Source organism: Geotrypetes seraphini, chromosome 17, assembly GCF_902459505.1.
Source record: "Geotrypetes seraphini chromosome 17, aGeoSer1.1, whole genome shotgun sequence".
NCBI classification, from domain to species: Eukaryota; Metazoa; Chordata; class Amphibia; order Gymnophiona; family Dermophiidae; genus Geotrypetes; species Geotrypetes seraphini.
The window spans coordinates 38778130-38791695 of NC_047100.1; the positions used below are offsets into that span (position 1 = coordinate 38778130).

General features: G+C 43.0%; 1 long non-coding RNA gene across 1 annotated transcript in view; it reads left to right on the forward strand.

Annotated features, from left to right (window-relative positions):
* The first annotated feature begins 3045 nt into the window (after positions 1-3045).
* Positions 3046-13566, forward strand: part of LOC117351156 — a 58163-nt gene continuing 47642 nt past the window's right edge. Inside the window, exon 1 of the long non-coding RNA XR_004537343.1 lies at positions 3046-3214. This is a non-coding gene — a long non-coding RNA (uncharacterized LOC117351156). The remainder of the gene's footprint in view (positions 3215-13566) is intronic.

Genomic DNA, 13566 nt, shown 5'->3' on the forward strand with positions numbered 1-13566 from the left:
ACAGCCGTTTAAATGGAACCTCGACGATAGCTTCCGGAAAGCTCGCTATCTTGTGGGCCTACAGATATACGGTAAGGGCACAGACCCTGGTACTGTCTTACACATCAAACTCGTTGAGAGACATCGGACCCCTGAACAACACAGCATTGTGTTCCCAGACTTTTATGAACATATGAAACTAGACCAACAAGACTTTGTGCCCTCTGCCACCACCCGCAACCTTTTCATACAGTTCGCTGAAGCCATAGGAGCCACCTTAAATCTGACAAACTGTTATGTCTGCGGGGGCACCCAGCTGGCCCCTGAAAAACTCCATTCTGGCAAAACACTGCATACAGCGTCTCGGACCATCCTTTACCACTCGTGTTGGACACCTGCAGTGCCAATCCTTATGGACTAAAAACAGCACCTCTCAGCCCGGTTGGACTTATTGGACCGGAGATCCTAAGTTAAAAATACCCAGACGATGGAATACTACTGGCAATGCTACCACATTAAATGTCTACCTCAACCTGCCTGCTTCTGCCCCTTGGGCTGCACCGGAAGGATACTACTGGATCTGTGGGAAAACGGCATACCCCACTCTACCCTCAAATTGGACTGGCACTTGTGTTCTGGGCACTATCAAACCAGCCTTCTTCCTCCTCCCGTTATCCGAAGGAGAACATCTGGCTGTCCCAGTATTCGATCAACGGGCCCGTCCTGAAAGAAGTTTGGAAATCGGTAAATGGGATGACACTTGGCCCCCGGAGCGCATCATTGCTGTCTACGGTCCTGCTACTTGGGCTGATGATGGTATGTTTGGGTACCGGACCCCAATCTACATGCTTAACCGCCTCATACGACTGCAGGCGGTTTTAGAAGTTATCACCAATGAAACAGCTAGGGCCCTGGGAGCCCTGGCCAAAGCGAACACTATGATGCGTACCGCCATCTATCAGAACCGACTGGCCTTAGACTATCTATTGGCTGCTGAAGGAGGGGTATGTGGCAAATTCAATCTCTCCAACTGCTGTCTACAACTAGATGATGAAGGATTTGTGGTTGAAGAGGTCATAGATAAAATTACCAGATTAGCTCACGTTCCTGTCCAGACTTGGAAGGGTTTTTCTGCTGATATGTTTGGACTCAACTCACTGACTGATTGGGCCTCCAAACCGGGACTCTTTAAAGCCCTCACCATAATTTTCCTGGTATTCTCTGTCATATTTTGTGTTCTTCCTTGCCTGTTACCATGTTTATTGAAAACCCTTAACCGTACTATTAGGACTACGATTGACAAAAGTACCACCGCCCTAGTCCTGGCCCTTTCCTCCTATCACCCAGTCCCCACCTCTGATACAGATGGCCCTGACCTCCCATAACCCAGCTAGTCAGCTAGCCTACAGAAGAAAAGTTGGGAATGAAGGATCCCTAGCTAGCTGACATAGCCGGGTCACGGTGTAGATGAAGAAAACTTTATTTTAGATCAGTGGGTCATAATTAGTATAAAGAACAACTTGTGACTCCACTTTATTGCTCTGAGAAATCACGTATGCATGCAGGCCTGTTCTATGTATCTGTCTTAGTGCCTGGTACAGCCAGGAGGCAAAGGAATGTAGATGTTAGCTAGCCATTGATGTATAGATTATAGGATGGATTTATGGTTTTGTTTTTCTCTCTGCTGTTACCTTTTGGTCAGAGCTGGTTAGAACTGGTTCGGACTGGTTAGGACCCTATATAATCTTTGTGTTTGAAATTCTCAGGGTCTTCTGTTTATGCAGCCAGTTCTGCCCAGAAGTCCAGCATATATGCTTGCTTAATAAAAGCCTTTTTAAATCTCTTCAGTCTCTGGCTCAAGTCTCTGCACTACTAACGGAGGGCCTTATCCTAAAAGGTACCTTCAGTATTGACCAGCCATGTTTCACACCAGCTCAAGCAGAATACATCCCCCCCCCCCCTCAACATATCTTGTTTAAGGTCCTAAATTGTGTGACTCTCAATTAATTCAGCATTTCTAGATATACATATGTTTTTCACAACTTTTTTTCTTTTTAATTCTTTGATACACCCCATTTCCAACTCTCAGGAAATAAAGAAAACAAAGAGAACACTCACGTTTGCTGTTGGTCAGCAAAGAAAATGGCCATTTTGGGTCGCTCTACTCTGACATCATCGCAACATCATCAATATGCACCCAGGAGGGACAGGCACCGCAAAAATGGTTTGATGAGGTTTTGAACACCCTACCTGCTGGGCACAAGGCATCAGCTGAACACATCGATGCCTTAAGCCAGGGGTGTCAAAGTCCCTCCTGGAGGGCCGCAATCCAGTCGGGTTTTCAGGATTTCCCAAATGAATATGCATAAGATCTATTTGCATGCACTGCTTTCATTGTATGCTAATAGATCTCATGCATATTCATTGGGGAAATCCTAAAAACCCGACTGGATTGTGGCCCTCCAGGAGGGACTTTGACACCCCTGCCTTAAGCCAGGGGTGTGGCTCAATAGCTTAAAGCAGGGATAGGGAACTCCGGTCCTCAAGAGCCGTATTCCAGTCGGGTTTTCAGGATTTCCCCAATGAATATGCATTGAAAGCAGTGCATGCACACAGATCTCATGCATATTCATTGGGGAAATCCTGAAAACCCAACTGGACCAGAGTTCCCTACCCCTGCCTTAAGCTATTGAGCCACACAAATTTATTGGTGGATAAGGAAGTGGTAGTGAGCCTACAAGAAGCATGAGATATTCAAAAAAGAGACAAAGCAGAGCTCAGATTCTGATGTGGATATGCAAGCAGCTCTTAGTTGCTTTATATGTTCCTCAGGTGGTAAGTTCAATTCCACTTTTTTGTGAACAGGTAGCTAACAGTTGCAACATATAGAAGCAAGTTATTGTGGCTCAACAGCTTAAGTTCAGCTGATGCCTTGTGCCCAGCAGCTAGGGTGTTCAAAAATCACATCAAACCATTTTTGCAGTGCATGTCCCACCTTGGTGCATATTGATGATGTCAGAGTAGGGTTACCAAAGTGGCCATTTTCTCAGCTGAACCAACAGCAAACGTGAGTGCTCTCGTTGGTACTTTTTTCCTGAGAGTTGGAAATGGGGTGTATCATGCAAGAGATTATTGATACCTCATTTGCTTTATTCATAACCTTAAGCCAAAGCTGAAGTCTCCATCTACAATGCAACATGTGCTCTAGGGGACAGAGCAGTAGAAAAACCTGTAGGTATGTAAAACTGGTTTTATAAAATTGTAAAAGAACAAAATTGGGGGAAAACTGTAGCTATAAATCTAGAAATATTGAATTCATAGAAAACCACAGAATTTGTGAGATTAAAACTGAGTTTTAGGAAGGAGAAAATAAATTTATTTATAACCTTAAGCCAAAGTTGAAGTTTCCATCTACAATGCAACATGTATTCTAGGGGTCAGAGCAGTAGAAACACCTGCAAGTATGTAAAAGTCATAAAGAATTGTAAAAGAAAACAATTGTGGGGAAAATGTAGCTATAAATTTAGAAATATTGAGAATTCATAGAAAAACACAGAATTTGTGAGCTTAATAGGGGTAGAATAGGGCGGGGACAGGTATCCTCTAGTTTTTAACTAGGAAATCTGGTAACCCTAGTGTTAAGTGACTTGCCCAGGGTCACAAGGAGCAGCACTGGGTTTGAACCTGCAGCCCTGACCACTAGGCCACTCTTCCACTATTTGGCAGTTGATCATTGCATCCTTCAAAATTCAGAAAGAGTATATGACAAATTAAACTGATTAAAATAGAGTTCCTGAGGAATCAATTACATACATTGATGCCATGGGAAGTCATAGGAAACGTTTTTGGGAGTTTTGGCTAGAATACATTCAGTCATTATCTCCAAGGGCTAGAATGATCTTAAGTAGATTGCTTTTGTGATCTAATTTGGGTTACTTTGGGGAATGTGTCGGGCTTCTCCACCTTGGGAAAAAGAGGTAGGGATGGGTTTGAGGTAAGGTTTAGTTCTCATACTTTTTCATTTGAGGAACTACTGTAGATTTAATGAGGAGAATCAAAGTTCTTCATCGGTGTTGCAACTGGTAGCATAAGGCAAGGCCAATACACTGAAGGGAGAGGGAGATTCAGGACAACTATAAAATGGAACATTGAATGTTCAAAGTTATGGTTCTCTACCTCCTGGTTGCTTTACTGCAAAAGGTTACAAATATATCCTTGCTTGCCTGGGTAAAACATAGTGGATGACTGATAAATGTGGGGACTCCCTGAGGAGGGTACAAGGAGGTTGGGAAAGCGATATAGGTAGAAATTGTTTAGAAAGAAAATCTGAGACACTGTATTTGAATGTTTTTTTAACTTTCAATATTAAGATATACAACTAAATTCCACACTTACTAAGGGTGTGGCATTACATCACCCCCCTCTCAAGTCACTTTATTGATTCCCTGTCCATTTCCGCATACAATTCCAACTCCTCTTATTGACTTACAAGTGCATTCACTCTACAGCTCCTCAATATCTCTCCTCTCCTTACACTCTTCCCTGGAAACTCCTTTTTTCAGAGAAATCTATCTCATCTGTCCCCTTCTCCTCTACTGCCAACTGCACTATATGCCTGGAACAGATTTCATGAATCACTATATCAAGCTCCATCCCTGGCAGTATTCAAATACAGGCTAAAAGCCCTTTTTTTTAGGTTGCTTTAAACTCCTAAGCCCCACTTGCTTGTAAAGCACCCATGCCTGAGAACCTCCCTAACCCCCCTACTTGTCCTGTTTGATTAGATTGTAAACTCTACTGAGCAGGGACTGTCTCTTAAATGTTTTAATGTACAGCGCTGCATATGTCTAGCAGCTCTGTAGAAATGATTAGTAGTACAATTCTCAGATAATTTTTCCAAAAGGAGGTCTATTTTCTATCCCATTAGCAAGTCTTTTCTTTTTAAACATTACACTTTGGGCTAGATTCACTAAGCAAACCGATCATGTACCGATCGGTTTGCGAGTCCTTTGTGACCCGATTTCACTCCGACCCGATTCACTAACCTCTGTTCCGATCATCCTCCGATCCACATATGCAAATGAAGGGGAACGGCATTCAAATGCAGCCAGGAAGCGATTCACTAAAATAAAAAAAGCAACACCACTGGGCTGGCCGATCCAAAATAAGCGACTGCTGAGGACTAGTCGCTGAGGTCCATTCCGATTGCCCTGCCTTCTGCCGCCCTGCTCTCTGCCCTGATCGGCTATCCTGTCTCAGCCCCGATCTCCTGCCTGCCCCGATCTTGTGTTCTGCTCCGACTCGCTGCCCTGCTCTTGCCCCAAATCTCTCCTGCCTGCCGCCCCAAATCTCTCCTGCTGCCCGACTCTCCTGCCCTTCCCCACACTGCGAGAAAGCGGGTTAAAACAACGGGCTCGCTGGGCTAGTAAAAGAAAAAAAAAAAAAAAAGTTGCAGCTCTAGAAGGCTCTTAAGACATATGTGCAGACCATCTAGAGATGGTCTGCGCATGCATTGGGATCGCACACTAGCGATCCGTGCAGTCGGAGGGAGGCGTTCCTCCAATTGCCCTCGTTTTAATTTTTTTGTTTTGTAAATAAGTGGTTGGGCCTGCACGGATCGGCCACGCAAAGGAGGTTAGTGAATCTAGCCCTTTGTGACAGATCCTAATGATTAAGAGTAGTAGTATAGCAGCACAATTATTTCCTTGACTGTGATCTCCTCCTTTGTTCGTATATTCAGCCTTGCAAACAGGAACAGCCTTGCTGTGTGGCATTGAGCTATTTAAAGAATGTTAGATAAGAACATAAGGATCTGGATCAGACCAAGGATTCTTGGGAGTCGTTATTCTTTTTCTGACAGTGGCAGTCTGGGTCACTTGCAAGAGCTCAGCACTGTTACTCATCTGCTGTATTATATGCAGTGTCTGTGCTTGAATCGTTAACTAGGGGGTTGATGTTTAAAGTAATTTAAACAGCCAGGAGAAGCTCCTGACCGGTAGCGTCGTGAGGGTGGGAGTTACACTGGGCAGTGGTGGTGGCCTCCTCCCCTGCCACTGCATGCACATGTCCCTTCTCTTCTCCGAACCTCTTTTAACTTCCCCAGCGTGAGCAGCATCCCCAACTTGCTGCCCACACCGGCCTCAGCTCTCCCTCTGACGTCACTTCCTGGTCCCGCAACCAAAAAGTAACGTCAAAGGGAGAGCTGAAGCTAGCGTGAGCAGCAGGTTGGAGCTGCTACTCACGCTGGCGATGAGCTAGAGGTAAGGGGGAATGAAGGTGCATGCGCAGTGAGGGGGAGTGGAGAGGAGGAGAGGTACCAGCGCCCCCCACCAAGATGATGCCCAGAGTGGTATAAGGGTGGTAGATAGGTAGATATAATAGATATTAGGGGAGTTTGGGGGAGTTTGGGGGGAGCTCACCCTAATTTATAAGAGGGTTATGATGAGATATACATGTGGTACCCTTTATGTGATGTTCACAGCACTTCCCTCTAAGATGCCCCACTGCTCTGTTGGCATGTCGTTGGGGGCCAGTCTACTGTTCAAATGCAGACTATTTGGACAAATCCATCTTAGATGCTTTTATGGTGGAAAATGGGGTAGAACTTTGGATGCTTTGGCAGTCTGGACAACCAGCGGACTGGACATCCAAGTAGATGATTTTCAAAAATTAGATATTTTTGGACATCCAGTGGGTTGCCTTTTGAAAATGGACTTTCTCCGCCTCCAACTCTGGACGTTTTGCAGGAAACATCCACATCGGAATTAGACATCCTTTTCAAAAATGGCCTTTTCATATCACGACTCACTTGTTTCTTCTCCAAACTGAAGAGCCCTAAACCGTTTTGATTTTCCTCATAAAGTAGCTGTTCCTCTGTTTTTTTTTATTTTTTGCCTTTCTCAATCCAGGTGCCAAACCCAATACAAATTGTCCCTCCCTGAAAATATTTTGGCTGTACACCCCTAGAGGGGCATAATAAAAAGAAACGTCTAAGTCCGTTTTGGGCCTAAGTTGCAAGTTGCCCAAAGTCAGACTTGGGGGAAGGTCCATTTACGAAAAATATGTTCAACATATTATTATTATTATTATTTTATTTTTTAAAATCGTTTAACTGTACGTCTAGCCATCTGATTGTCCAGATCGCTAAATCATCCATCTTTATACCCCATTTTCATCCATAAATTTGTCCAAGTCACAAACGCCTAGAAAAAGACCTTTTGGGCACGAGAGGGGCCAGAAAAGTGATGAACTGGACACCCAGACATGGCACCAGAGTAGTGGGGTATCTTACAGAGCACTGCTGTGAACTTCACAAAAAGGGTCCCACATAAACATCTCACTATAGCTCCCGTATAGGTCATGGTGAGCCCCCCCCCATAACACCCCCAGAATCTACTAGACCCACCTATCTACCACCCCAATAGCCCTTATGGCTGCAGGAGCCACTTATATGGCACTACAAAAGTGTTAGGGGGGTTTTTGGGAGTGGCTTATGGGCCTGGGTCCTCCTCTCCATGGTTCACTAACCCACCCCCAAGACCACTTAAGCCACCTCTGTGCAGCTCTACTAGGCTTCCCTATGCCAGGCTGCCTGGTGCTGATGTTCTGGAGGCAGATATGTAAAGTTGTTGTTACAATTTTTTTGGGGGGGGATCAGTGATCATTGGGGCAGTGTGTGGGGGTCTGTACTTTGTCTGCAGTGCTTATCTGGTCACTTTGGATACCTTCTTGTGACTTAGACCTGGGTTTAGATGGCCTAAGTCACAACGTCCAAGTTCCGTCTAGGCAGTGTTGTAAAATTTTCGGTTATATATGCAATATGACTAAGTCTAGGATGGCCCATGGCCCACCCAAACCCCACCCTCGACACTCCTCCTGACACGCCCCTTTTAGCTCTGGTCGTTCAGCAGCACTGTGAAGGCCTAGGTCATTTTTAAATACATCTAAAACCCGGTTCGATTATCGGCACTTGGATGACCTGTCTCATTGATTATCTAAGTGCCGATTTAGGCCAGTTTTTAGATGTATTTCTGTTTCGATTATGAGCCCCCTAATGTTTAACTCAGCTAGGAGGAGGCACAACTTCAAAATGTTAGTCTGTTGAGTGGATATTACGATGGTGTTTGTGAAAGATTCTTGAGGCGTTCCCACCTGGATAAAATGTTTTTGCTGAGGAGAGGGATGCCTGGTTTATCCGCCAAGCCCCTTCCTTCCCATGTTTAAAAGCAGACTGAAAACCCACCTTTTTGATCTAGCTTTCAATCCTTAACCCTACTCCTCTGCCCTCCAACCCAGCCCGCTGATTAACCGTTCCCCTTAATTATATCCATGACATTCTTTTTGTTTTGCCTGTCTAGATTGTAAGCTCTTTCAAGCAGGGACTGTTTTCTTACTCTTTCTGATTCTGTGCAGTGCTGCATACATATGGTAGCGCTATAGAAATAATTAATAGTAGTAGTAGGCAGAGCAGAGAAGAGGTATGTTGGCAATGCCATCATGACGTTCAGTCATGCAATATTTAAAACCGTATGATGAAAGCCTCATTTGAAAGTCCAAGATAAGATTACAAGGGTGGCGCTACCAAGGATTTTAAAAGGCCCTACCTATTTCGCACTGTTGCCCACAGCTGATACAGATAATAGGATAATAAAATAAAGAACAGCCTGCACAGCAAAAAGAAGAGGTGGAATACAATGTTCTTCCAACTTGTCCTAGTTACTACTACTACTTATCACATATAAAGCGCTGAAAGGCGTACCCAGCGCTGTTCATTTTGACATTATTTATAGACAGTCCCTGCTCAGAAGACCTTACAATCTAACTTGGACAGACAGATATGACATATGGGGTTGGGGATGGGTGAGGTGAGAGGAGTCTGGAGTTGAAAGCACTCATAAGATGGGTGTGCTTATTTTTTTGTTGAGTAGTTTTTCCTGTTCTTTTTGGGGTTTTTGCACTGATGCCTAACTGGATGCCATGAAACCTCATTCACAACCACCTGAAATTTCCCCCCGTTTTTGTCCCCCCCCCTATTGCGAAGACTGCCAAAGGAGAAAATTCAAGGTTTGGAAATCAGATCCCAGGCAAAGCAGTGCCAAACACATCCTGTATTCCGTGTGCATAGAGGGGCATTTTCAATAGTGCGTCTAAGTCTGACTTTGGACGTTTCCTGCAAGACATTCAAAAGTCAGGGCGGGGAAACGTCCATTTTTTGAAACCACTAGACATTTCACATTTATTATTGAAAATGGCCTATTTAGATGTCTTGGCCCTTAGAAATCTAACTTTTTGGGCCATTTTCGAATACAAAAAATTTCAATTTCAATACGTCCAAATCAAACCGATTTGTATTTAATATGAATGTATTTTGTGCAGGGACTAAAATATTAGATAGAGCAGTATAGAAGCTGTGTAATAAATTAAATAAAGCATGATTAGAGCTAATTTGGCATTAGTTAATGCCTTTTCTGATATGTAAATGAAGGATAACATAGAGTTAAGTTTTGCAGTTTATTTCTTGTTATTTTCTCCTGTTATCTGCCTCACCACTATATTGTGGAATTTAATAATAAGGTGAGTGGAAGGCGACAGAGGGTAGTGGTCAATGTAGATCGCTCTGAGGAAAGGGATGTTACCAATGTTGTGCTTCAAGGTACTGTTCTCGGGCCTGTTCGTTTTTAACATTTTTATAAGTGATATTGCTGAAGGGCTGTCGGGTAAGATTTGCCTCTTTGCGTATCACACCAAAATCTGCAACACAGCAGACACCCAGATGGTGTGAATAACATGAAGAAAGACTAAGGACTCCTTTTACTAAGCTGCACTAGTGGTTTTAGCACGTGCTAGATGTTAACACCAGCTAAAAACGCTAGCACACCTTAGTAAAAGGAGCCCCTAGTGAAGCTTGAATGGTCTGAAATTTGGCAGCTAAAATTTAATGCTAAGAAATGCAAAATCCAGAGGGAACAACAGTACAGTTTAGGGGCAGGGGTGTCAAAGTCCCTCCTCGAGGGCCAGAATCCAGTCGGGTTTTCTGGATTTCCCCAATGAATATGCATTGAAAGCAGTGCATGCAAATAGATCTCATGCAGATTCATTGGGGAAATCCTGAAAACCCGACTGGATTCTGGCCCTCGAGGACCGACTTTGACACCTGTGGTTTAGGGGGTTGAAGGCGTAGTAATTAGTGCTAGAACTAAATTACAAAGCCATGGAACAAACCTTTTGCTTGCTTATTCACTTTGATAAGCCAGACCAAGAAAAATAAAATTCTGGCATACAACAATTAGAAACACTCTAATATCTGACTTAGACAATCCTTTGTGAGCAGATTTATCAGCTATGCCTCCGCCAACCGTATATCATTTTGATCGTCCAAGTGCCGATTTAGGTGGGTTTTTAGATGTATTTCCGTTTCGATTATGAACCTCATAGTGTACAGGTTAAATTTGCCATAGTTAAAGTGCAGGATTTTTGAATACAGTTTTCCTAATGTGACGCATACCAGGATCCAGTAGCAATATATATTTCTTTGTAATTCATCGGCCATGGGCAGGGCAGGTAGGTGAAGAGCTATGTTTCTATTGCTTTCCTAAAGTTGGCCATGTTTGCTTTCACTGCCCCTGTGTGTGTGTTATGAAATTATTTGCATATTTGGAGTGTAGAACAACAAGGTGATATTATAGTAATGGTATCATTATACAGGAGTGAAGACTCGATCCTCTCAAGACACACCCTAGAATCTTCTCAGTAATTTAAGAACTAGATTCTTAAAAAGCTGTCCCATTACGATTATGGTATAGAGTGATTGTCTTGTGGATTTGTGACATGCTACTGTTATAATTAGAAAAGGGTGAAACATTTTGGATTTCAGCCAGAATTTTCTCCTAGTCCTCCCAACCGAAAACATTGATTCTCTTCCAAATTTGATCTGGATCTAATCCAAACCTGTCCTAAACTAACACTGAGATCTGAAGTAAATTATTATAAATGTCAATCTGTTCTATTCTGCTGTATAAGGGGATTCAAAACATCTTCAGCCACCAAATACATCAATACAACAAAAATAACATACAAAGGGGCCCTTTTACTAAAGTTTACCGCATACTAACAAAATTAGTGCACACTAAAATGCTAAGAAGCCCATTTTAGTCCTAAGGGCTTTTTAATATTTAGTGCATGTTAATTCTATTAGCGCATATTGAGCTTTACTAAAAGGGTCCCCAAATTCATGCCATGTTTTATTAGAGAAGGGATGGGTTGCATCACAGATAAACAAGCAAACAAAAATTTAAAAAAACCATTTACTCTTTTTCAACTTTATTACAATAAGAACAAACAGAAATGAGGTTTATGGGACAGAAGTTCAAATTTGGACTTACTTCCACCCCTATAATAGCATCAACATTGTCATAGGTTTGCTGTAATTTTGCCCAAGTTGCTGTAATCTCAATGACATATTTGCAGGGAGTGAGCAACAAACGAGGCCGGTGAGATGTCTAGACCACCAAAACATTTTTGGACTGGCGGGCCTTGGAGTAGGAGGGCCTGAGCATCCCTCCTGCTCCCAATTTCCTTGAAAATCCCCTGATGAAGGCACAGCTGAAACTTGGATCCCAGTCGGCACTGCACCAAAAACATCTGTCTCCCAATCAAGTGACTTTATCTGGATTTTAATGGATACTTTTTGACTTACGGACTTGATTATAATAAATATAACTGTTTTGATGGTCTAGTTATCTCACCTGCCTCTTTTGTTGCTCATATCCTTTAGCAGTCAAAGTAAGTCTTTCCCCCTCTTCTACAAAACTGCGCTAGCAGTTTCTAGTGCGGAGAGCTGTGCTGAATGGCCCTCACTGCTCCCGACACTCATAGGAAGTCTGAGCGTCAGGAGCAGCGTGGGCCATTCAGCGCAGCTCCCCGCACTAGAAACTGCAAGCATAGTTTCGTAGAAGAGGGGGTTTGTCTTCTTTCTCTTTGTTTTGCCTATTTCCAGGGAGGGCAACTTCCTACCAATTTGCCCATTAATTAGCTATATGAAAATGTCATATTTATAAAATGGAAAGAACGTTAGCCACGCAGAGAGGATATTTTGGTAAATTTCAAGATGTTGGGGACCATTAACAGACTTTTGTAATGAGTAGTAAATATTTTCTCTTCATAAGATAATTGAAATGAGGGGATAGGGATGGGTGGGAGGGATGATTTTTTGATTATTAATAGAATGTATATTGTATAATATAAATTAATATTTTTGATGTGATAGGGATGGGAGGGGAGGTTAACTTTTTCATGAATGTTAGTTGATGATAATAATAGTGATGTTTTTTTCAATTCAAATGATGTAAGTTGTAAAATGAATAAAAATTTTAAAATAAAAAATAAAAATTGTCCTTCCTGGTGCAGCTAGAAGTCTGCATGTTAACTACAATGCATATATTTTTAGTCCCATTTAAGAGGAATTCTCGGGTCTTTGTTTAGGTCAGGCAGAGGAAAAGTGCACATGTAGATGACATTTTTGAATCTTGGGGCCCATTTTCCAAGCAAAAACTACCTGCGGAAAAATCAGCTGCAAATTACTTTGTGTGTTACGTACATACATGATTTTGCTTTGAAAGTTTGCCACAAACTCCACAGCTAAAAAGTATATGTGATCTTGACCCAATGAAGAGAGTTTGAAAACTGTGCCCTAGATCAGACAAGGGTAGAGTTAAACTGTGACTTTGAACAAACACTCAATGAAGTTACAGGGAAATACTTTTAAAACCAATAAGAGGAAACATTTAAACATAGTTAAGCTCTGGAACATATTGCCAGAGGTTGTGGTAAGAGCAGATAAGAACATAAGAAGTTGCCTCCGCTGGGTCCATCCTGCCCAGCGGTCCGCTCCCGCGGCGGCCCATCAGGCCTATCACCTGTGCAGTGGTCCCTGACTATTCCTATAACCTACCTCAACTCCTATCTGTACCCCTCAATCCCCTTATCCTCTAGGAACCTATCCAAACCTTCTTTGAAGCCTTGTAACATGCTTTGGCCTATCACCGCTTCTGGAAGCGCGTTCCATGTGTCCACCACCCTCTGGGTAAAAAAGAACTTCCTAGCGTTTGTTCTGAACTGCCCCCTTTTAATTTCTCAGAGTGCCCCCTTGTACTTGTGGTTCCCCACAGTCTGAAGAATCTGTCCCTGTCTACCTTCTCTATGCCCCTCAGGATTTTGAAGGTTTCTATCATGTCTCCTCTAAGTTTCCGCTTTTCCAGGGAGAATAGCCCCAGCTTTTTCAACCTGTCAGCATATGAGAAGTTTTCCATACCCTTTATCAGTTTAGTCGCTCTTCTCTGGACTCCCTCAAGTACTGCCATGTCCTTCTTGAGGTACGGTGACCAGTACTGGACACAGTACTCCAGATGTGGGCACACCATTGCACGATACAGTGGCATGATGACTTCCTTCGTCCTGGCCGTGATACCCTTCTTAATGATACCCAACATTTTGTTTGTTTTCCTTGAGGCCGTTGTGCACTGTGCCGACGCTTTCAATGTTGTGTCTACCATCGCCCCCAGGTCTCTTTCAAGGTTACTTACCCCTAGC